Here is a 9,882-nt window from a genome sequence, read left to right on the forward strand (position 1 = left end):
GTTGATATACACTTAGTTTGTTTCCATGTCTTGGCTATTGCAAATAATGCTGCAATGAACATGGGGATAGAGATAGCTTTTTGAAATGGTAATTTCATTACCTTCAGATATATACCCAGAAGTGAGATTGCTGGATCATATGGTATTCTATTTTTATTTTTATTTTTTTGAGGAAACTTCGTACTGTTTTCCATAGTGGCTATACCAATTTACATTCCCACCAATAGTGCATAAGGTTCCCTTTTCTCCATATCTTGCCAGCATTTTTTATCTCCTGTCTTTTTGATAATAGACAATCTAACAGGTGTGAGATAACATCACACTTGTGGTTTTAATTTGCATTTCCCTGATGATGAATGATGCTGAGAACCTTTCATTTACCTGTTGGCCCATTTGTTTGTCTTCTTTGGAAAAATGTCTATTCAGGTCCTTGGCCCATCTTTTAATCGGTTTATTTGTGTTTTTGCTATTGAGTTATATCAGTTCCTTATATATTTTGGATGTTAATGACTTATCAGGTATATGGTTTGCCAGTATCTTCTCCCATTTTGTAGGTTGCCTTTTCATTTTGTTGTTTCTTTTGCTGTGTAGAACTTTTTAGTTTGCTGTATTATAACTACTTTATTTTTGCTTTTGTTGCTTGTGATTTTGGTGTCATATCCCGAAAGTGATTGCTAAGACAAAGTTCTTCCAAAAGAGATTTCTGTAGAAAAATATTCTTAAGTATCGAAAGATCAGTAAATTGATGTGAATAAGTGAACATGAATATAGGTCTTAGTAAGATAGGAGTATCCACCAGAAATTACAAATAAAATGTCTAAAATTTTATGTAGTAGAAGAAATTTTGACTTACTTAACAGAAGACAGAAAGGTAGGGATGAAGTATAAAAATATACTGAAAATATGAAATTAGATGGCAGAAGTATCTCATATTATGATAAAAATACAGCAGTATATAGTCTATAAGACACAGAAGTTTTAAAGCAGCAAAAATATTTCCAGGTTAATATAAACTAAAATGAGTACTCTGAGGGAACAACTTTAATATTGGACAAATAGAATTCAAAGCCAAAGTCATAAAAGATAAAGAGAGATATTGTACATGACATAAAAGAAAAATAGATAAAAAGATACGATGATAATAATAAAAAAACATATGTACTTAACAATTTAGGTTAAAAGTATACAAAGCAACAAGTGATAGATTTATGAGGTGAGACAGATGACTCAATAATCGCAGTTGGAGTTTTTACTTAACTTCTCAGCAACTGATGAATCAGAGACAATAAAAATTATGTGGAATAGGATAATCAATTTGCTTAAACATATATGAAATGTATTGTTAGATATAAAATTTTATAGATGTCATATGTATTATTTTTATATTATAATTCTACATACTTACATAGATTTATTCAAAAATCAGTAAATATGTATTCTTGTAAAGAATGCAAGAGACATACACAAGAACTGTGACTCATAAAGGAAATTTAATAAGTTCCAGGGAATCACACTGACCATATCTTCAGTCTACCAATCAATAACAAAACAGTAGCCTTTAAATGTCTATATATCAGAAATCAATATTACTACTAACATCCTTATAATAAAATATAAAATCTTAAGAAAATAGAAAAATAATTAGACTTGATGAATAATAACAATTTACATGATGAAATATGTATAACATGGTAAAACAGTAGCTTGGGGGAAGTTTTATTAAAAATAAATGAGTAAACACTCAGTTCAAGAAGTTTGACAAATACGAATAGAGGAGACCTTTCTAAGAGTCAAGAAAATAAAAAGCATAAAGGCAGAAATCAATGAAATAGATGACAAAAAAATTGAGGTTAACAAAATTTAAAGATGTTTTTATGACAGGGTTAATAAGGTAAAAGAGGTACAAATAAAGTAAAAAATAAAATGACATGACTATAGATATGAGATTAAAAAATATGAACAACTATATTGATAACAAATGAAAAAATGACAAAAATGAGGCAAGAAGAAAGAGAAAAAATAAATAACTAGTCGAAGAAAATGGAAATAGAAATCATATATCTTCTATCCCAAAATCTTCAGGTCCAGACAATTTTTCAGAGAAGTTTTACCAAAATTTTAAGAATATGATAATCCTTATCTTACTGTTCTATAATAAAAAACAATTTAGAGCTGCTTAACTTATTTTATACAACTAGAAGAACTTTAATTTCAAAACTGCATAACGTAGTAATATATATCTATATCTATATATTCGATACACACAACTTAGGTATGAACATAGATGAAAAAATCCTAGGTAATGTATTAGCTAGTTGAATTCAACACAACAATGCATAAAAAATTACATCATTAGGATGCAACAATGGTTCGACATATTAAATTAATAAACGTGATACATCACATTACTAGAATAAAATATATGGAACAAAAAATTATCTGAATAGATACAGAAAAAGCATTTGACTAAGTTCAGTATTAATATATATTTTTAAAAATCTTATAAAATCAGGAATGGAAGGGATTTTTTAATTTTGATAAAGGATACGTACTGAAAACTTTTAGAATATATTATTCATCCTGGAGAAAATTTAGCTACATGCCCAGTAAGATTAAGAACAAGACAAGATAACCACTATCAATACAACTGTTTAACATAATTTTGGAAGTCATGTTCAATACTGTAAGATAAGAAAAATGTATATGAATAGGGTTTGGAAGAAAGTTGTCATTTGCAATGATATAATCTTCATAGAAAACCCAACAGAATAAACAAAAAAAGCTATTGGGAATAATGTTAGTAAGAATTCAGCAAATTTTCTAGACAAAAGATTGAACAAAAATCAGTAGTGTTAGCAATAATTAGCAATAATCAACTACACATCACAATAAAGACTATGCTATATCTATGACTCAAACTATCACAGAATATATAAGAACTTAGTAAGATAATTTGTAATCCTATTAAAGGACATAAAAGATTACACTAAATGAAACAATATTCCTTGTTGATAGATGAGATGACTCCTCTAAGAAAACATGTTAATTCTTCCCCAGTTAATCTACAAACTTAAGACGAATTCCAACTGGATTTTTGAGAAACTTGCCAAACATATTATAAAATATATAGTAATGTTAATAAATAGCTACATCAAACTTGAAAAATAACAAAATTGAGATTCTTGCCCTACAGAATATTGTCATACATTATAGCTATTGGAAATAAAATAGTTTGGTCTAACTCATGGATAAGCAAATTGATGAATGGAGTATAAAGTTTTCAGAAATAGATTTATTTAAATATGAGAACTCAACATACAATAAATGCAGCATCACAAATTAATGGGGGAAAATACGAGCTATTTGGTACGAAATGCTGTAAAAAAAACTTACTAAAATGGGAGAAAATATTGCTAGATTTTTATCTTTCACCACTTATAAAAGTGGATTCTACATGAATTCAAGTAAAAATTTAATAAACTCAATTACATCAAAATTATGGATTTCTGTTCAATAAAGGGCATTGCAGACAATATTAACAGACAGGTGGTGGAAAAACATTCTAGCATGTTAAACTGACGAAGGTTTGATATACAAAAATGGAAAGAATTCCTGAAAAGCTACAAAAAATAAATAGCAAACAGAAAAAAAGAAGAGCAACACATATGAATAGACAATTTAGACTGTACAGATTAAATGGTAGCAGGTTTATGAACTCATCTATAATCGAAGACATGCAAATTAAAACAACAGTGAAATGCCACTTTACACATATCAGAAAATAAAAAGTGAAAAGGGTAGGTAAATATCGAGTGTTAGCGAGATTGTGAAGAGACAGGAACTCCCTTGTATTGCTTCTGGGAGTGTTAACGGGCATAGTCATTGAAGTCAGCAGCTGAACAGTGTTTGGAGAAACATATCCATGCCCTATAACCTACTGTCCCACGTTTAGGTTTATATCCCTTGGGAATTCTACAAAGATTTATAAAGGAAGACGTTCAAGAAAGGTTTTGCTCCATTATTTTTGGTAACTGAGAGCTGGAGGTATCTCCTCTGTGGTAGATTGAATTATTGGTCCCTAAACTTCATTCTTCTGTAGCAAGATAATAAATACATCTGCCCCCTTACCAGGGCTCAAGGTGGACTGGAAGTAATTCTCACCTTGCTTTAAGTTAGACTATGTGACATGTTCATACAAAAACCTCTATGTGAATGTCCATAGTAGCTTTATTAGCAGTAGCCAGAAACAAATAACTAAAATACCTTCCAACAGGTTAGTGGTTGAACAAATTGTGGTACATTTATACCATGGAATATTATTCAACAATAAAAAAGAACAGACTAACGATGCATCCCAAAACTTGGATGAATCTCGAATTATGTTGAGTGAAAAAAACTAGTATCCAAAGAATTACATATTGTACAATTCCATTTATATAATATTCTTAAAATGACAAAATTATGGAAAAGGAGAATAGATTAGTGGTTGCCAGGGCTTAAGGAAGAGGTGTGGGCAGGAGGCAAGAGGGTGCGATTGTAAGTGGGCAACAAGAGGGATACTCGTGATAATGGAAATGATCTGTATTTTGACTATATTAATGTTAATATCCTGTGCTCTTACTCCGAGTCTTTGCTTTCTTGCCCACTCACTCTACCCAGGAAAATGCTGATAAGGGATCTGGCCAAGGACATGATTAGTGCATGGCACTAAGTGATAGAGCTATCGTGTATTCAGCAAATACATTAAAATATTTTGTTTTCATTTGTGTAATCTCTTGGGCTTTCTCCTTCTCTCACTGAGTTCTTTTTGGATTCTTCTCTCTGGGTAATGTATGCCTCAGATCGTCTCTACCGAGGCTAGCTATCACTCTTCCCTCACTAGCGTACCAGTCACTGGATAGCTAAGAGAAAATTCTTGCATGGGGCCTACGGTAGTGAGTAATTGTCTATAACATGGCACAGCAAACTATGGCCTGTGAGCTAAATCTGGCCTAATACCTGTTTTTATAACTAAAGTGTTATTAGAAAATAGCCACGTCCATTTATTTACATATTATCTGTGACTGCTTTTGCACTACAATGGTAGAATTGATTAGTTGCTACAGAGATTGTACAGCCCTCAGAAGCCTAAAATATTTACTATCTGGCCCTTTACAGAAAACGTTTGCTGATGCCTAGTTTAGAACACTGTTTCTTGAAGTATGATGTATAGAAAACTAATTCTAGAAATATTAATAGTTTTTACATGAAAATGAGCTCCATGGTTAGATAAATTTGTGAATTATCATGGTTATATAATTAAAGCACATTTTTCAATTGTGAATCTTTTTAGTGCCTTAAATATGTATATATTTAATCACTATGTTCTTATTTATATATTTAAATCAATTAGTATAAATATATAAATAATATAAATATAACTATATAAGTATATATAACTAATAACTTAATAAATTAGATAAAATACATTTAATTAAATATATGTTTTGATTTGTGATTATTAAAGAGATGGTAATAGAGTATTCAAAGTTTTCCAAAAGCAATTGACCATATAATCCCTTTGACATGGAGTATTCTATGGGGCTGGTGACCCACAGAACATCCTTTGATGAATTTGAATCTGGATTGCTTAAACTGCTTATCGTGCAAGAAGAAAGTATTAGTCTCTGCTTACATGAGTTCACTAGGATCAAGGTTTCTACATAATTGTTTATGGTCAGATCCCTAGCTGATAATAAATAATGTATATTTCCCCAACTTCCTCTATCACACTCTCTTTTATGAATCTAGTAGATGTGGTTGAATGTGAGTCTCTGGAGCTGCTCCCTGGTTCTTCTTTGCAGCAGATCAGACTCTAGATCTATTACAAGCTTAAACACAAGTTCCTTCAGGGAGGTTTTCTGATACCTGTTTCTCCCTATCTCAGAGTATGTTAGGGACCCTTGCTATTCCCCTATAGAATTTTCATACTTTATTATTGCTAGTGACTTTTATTGATCTCTCCACTCATTTGTAAACTGTATGATAGTTAGAGGCCTCATTTTTGCAGTACACATTGCAGACATTTATTAAAAAATTGTTGAACAGATGACTAAACCTCTGCAGGTCTCTAGGTTGCTCTGGCAAGTCACCACTTTTCCTCTGTGTGCTCTAGCAGCAGGCATTGGGTTAATGCTGTGGTGTCTTTGATTTTGTCTTATAGTCTCCTCACAAGGTTCTGGGGCCCTGCTCTTGAACCTTAGCAAGGTGATAGGGCCCTTGCTGTTCTTAGTCTTCTTTTCTGTTTCCTAGTGGCTGTAATTTAAATGGACAGATGGACTTAGATTAGAAATGATTGATCTTAAAACTTCCAAATATCAATTGTCCCCTAGATTCCATCCGCTGTACCAGGACCTTCTACCATATCTTGCAACCCTAGTGCTGACAGTTGGCTAAACCGAGACATAATTCACCACTCTTTCTGTGTATTTGCCTTGCTTACCTGCTGAAACCCCAGCTCTTGGCTAGGTTCACGTCTTGGCCCTGGTAAGCTGGCGTTGTACAAACTCCTGGCTTTCTCACTCTCCTATTTTAATCAAGAAACCACTGTTTGTCTATCCTTAGTCTACCCATAAAAAAATAATATGAGAAAAGAGAACCAAACTTTCTAAACTCATCACTGCTGCCTTAATAGAATTTTCTTTTTGCTCACTCCAAGAAATTATGACTCTCAGGTTCAACTGCTATTATTTAGTAAATATTTATACCTTTTTATGAATTCAGTAAAAGTCAGTTAAAAAAATCTTGCCTTATAATTAAGAAGCGGAATCATAAAACTTACAGTCTTGGATTGGAAACACAGGAACTCTGTGTTGAACAGGGATCCTGAGAAGGATTAGATTAACTTTTATTTCCCTTATAATATCTTCAAAACTGACTGGTGAAGTGCAGAGTTGGGAAAAATCTGAATAATCCAATTAAATATGATGATATTTAAAAAAAATAAAAGAAGTGGTAATATTATAAATTACTTTATTGATGGATGTTGTTACATGTTTAATATTTAACTTCATTTTTGCTGTATAAATTTGACCTATAGATGATAGATCCCAGCTTAAAGACATTATGTTTTCATAGAAAATTTCTTCTGAGGTTTTTTTTTTTTAATGTATAATTTAGTCAATAAAAATTTCTCATATATATTGTATCCTTAGGAATATATATTGGAAGCCCTTGGTACTATACCTGAACTCAAAAGTTTATTTTAATTCTCACCAGGGAGTTGAGACTACATAAAAAACAACAACAAAAATTATGAAACTGTAAAAGGCTAAATCAAGGTCAAGAACCCTGTGTTAAGTCCTACTTCTGCCCTGAGTCTCAGCAACTACTATGGTGCCAGCACTATTTAGAAGACCAAGAAAGAACTACATGTTTTAATTAAATAACACATGGCAGAAAGCACAAGATACCAGCTTGGGTTTATCAGGCAGAACAGGAGCTATCCTTGTGCTAAACAGACAGGCACCAAGGAAAAGAGAGAACCCGAGAGACAAGTCTAAAAAAGCTTGGGAGCTATTTAATACAACATCCTAGGATGAAATCTAACGCTGCCTGTAGATGTGAGGGGAGCCACATTTAAGAAAGGCAGCCTGGTGTAGAATAATGATGGAGTAAAGTAAATGACACGGAACTATGACAAATTCAAAACCCCACTGGAAAATTAGGAAAGAGAATGAAGTGTCGTGTATAATGACACCCTGACAATTACCCTCAAGCAGCGGGGCATGTCCTGACACATTTACCTATCCTGGTGCTGCAGGCATTGGTGTCTAGGCTTTCTGTTTGCACAATGAGGCTTTGTGCACCACTGTGGCCCATTTTCCATCTCTGTGTCTCTGTCAGGCGTGGGGCTTAGAATGGCTGTCTTCTGTTGCTTGTCAAAAGGCGTTCAGGAGAACAGACACTGTAGGACCCGCAGGTCAGCCGTATTCATATCTTTCTAAATGAAGACAGAATTTTTTAAAAATGGAAATGACTAATCCTAAAAGCCGTTTATAAAATTCTACAACAAGGAAAAACCCTGAAAAAGAAACTGACTCTTAGGCCTAGACAAGGTGTCAAAATTTAAGATTATTTTATCCTCCTGTATACAAAATTACAGAGAAAAACAAAGCAGCAGGAGGTCCAAACATGTCAGTCAAAGAGGAGACAGCACATTCTAGACTGGGAATATAATTAAGTAGAAGATATAAAAATAGGATTTCCCAACCTGGCAAGTAGAAATATAAACCAACTGGCAGAGGAAGAGTGGAGAGGATATTCCCACCCTTTTGGAATAACTATAGAAAAACATTAGGAATCAGAAAATGAAAATTTGTGAAAAAGTAAACGTAGAGGAGGCAGATGAAAATCTATAAAGTGTGTGGAATTGATAAGGGCGTGAAGATCTGAGACAAGCTTCTAGCAAACTAATTTGGAGTCAAAGGTATTGACATTTTGGTAAAAAATTAATAAGAGATCATCTTCAGAGTTTATCTGATATAAACTTAGCTTGCTAATCAAGGAGTTAGCCCCTTTGCTTGAAAGGAAATGAAATATAATCACCTCGAGAAAATATTGTTTCACTTCACCATCGCTGTTAGTATATGTTAGTCACTCTAACATAAACTGCCGGAATCAGAGGTAGGACCCTGCCTGCTTTTACTGACCTCCGTTCCTCACTGCAGTTTGTTCTATGAATGGCATTGAATCTGCTATACTCACTTCCCCCTTATTAATTGCATTAAAAAAATAAGTAAGTACAGATATATGCATTGTGTTTCTTAAAAGAAGCTGTGATGAAATGAAAAAGCTGTTTAATAAAATATAATAAAAGTATTTCACATTCATTTCTCCACTGTAATAAGTGGAATTACAGTAGGAGGAAGAAACCTCTCACAGCTGGACAAGCCCTAAGACTCTTTCTGTTATTCTCTACTTAAAAGCTATCAATTTAGAGCTGTCCTATGTATTGCCCTGTGAATTGAACAAGCCTTTTCAGTCTTTAATTAAGGGTGAAAAACTCTTTGAACATCATGGCATTCATCTGTTCATGTGTGGAAAGCCTGGTGTAACAAAAGAATTTAATCAAACTACAAGCCTAATAAAGACTACATTGCCTGAACTAAATGATGTTATTGCAGTAGCGGCTCATAGTTTTACATTTAAAAAAGCAGGTCAGAGTGTTCATTCATCTTGATTAGCAATGCCAACCTAATTACTTCTGGAGGAAACAGTAATTAGCTGGAGTCTCACCTCATTAATCATGACATTCTTGTAACAGACTATTTTTATCTGATAAATGGCTTGGATTGGAACAAGGTGTATATTTGAATTCTAGTTAATTGTACACAGCTTGCTGCATAACATTTCACATTTTTATTATTTAACTACTTCCTTTCTCTGAGCCTCGCGAGGAGCTTTTGTTGGTTACTTGCATTCTTGCAGTGAAGAAATCTGACTTAATAAGAAGGTCAGATGTTCTTGTTAGTTAACATCAGAAATGATGTCTCAAGGAAGCAGAGGACAGGATAAAAGATCTCTGTGGGTAGATTAAGTCGTTCAAATCACTGTGGGACAGATACTTATTGTAAAGTTTCTGCAGTAAATTCAAAGTGAATGATAGCATTTTATAACTTGGCACAGTAGTTTCCATATGATCAATAGCAATCATGGACAACAAGCGGTGCTATTATATATTAGGCAGGAAATGATAATAAATTTAGTGAGATTCTCAGCGTTCCTAAAAAAGTGCCAAGGAGTGCACCATGTTTACAAAGTGGTGGTAATTGAAGTCCACAGTCTATTTAGGCATGGCAAGGGTCATTCTTTTCTGAAGTCCTATGGCTCTGACCACTTCTC

This window comes from Pteropus alecto, unplaced genomic scaffold, assembly GCF_000325575.1.
Source record: "Pteropus alecto unplaced genomic scaffold, ASM32557v1 scaffold103, whole genome shotgun sequence".
NCBI classification, from domain to species: domain Eukaryota; kingdom Metazoa; phylum Chordata; class Mammalia; order Chiroptera; family Pteropodidae; genus Pteropus; species Pteropus alecto.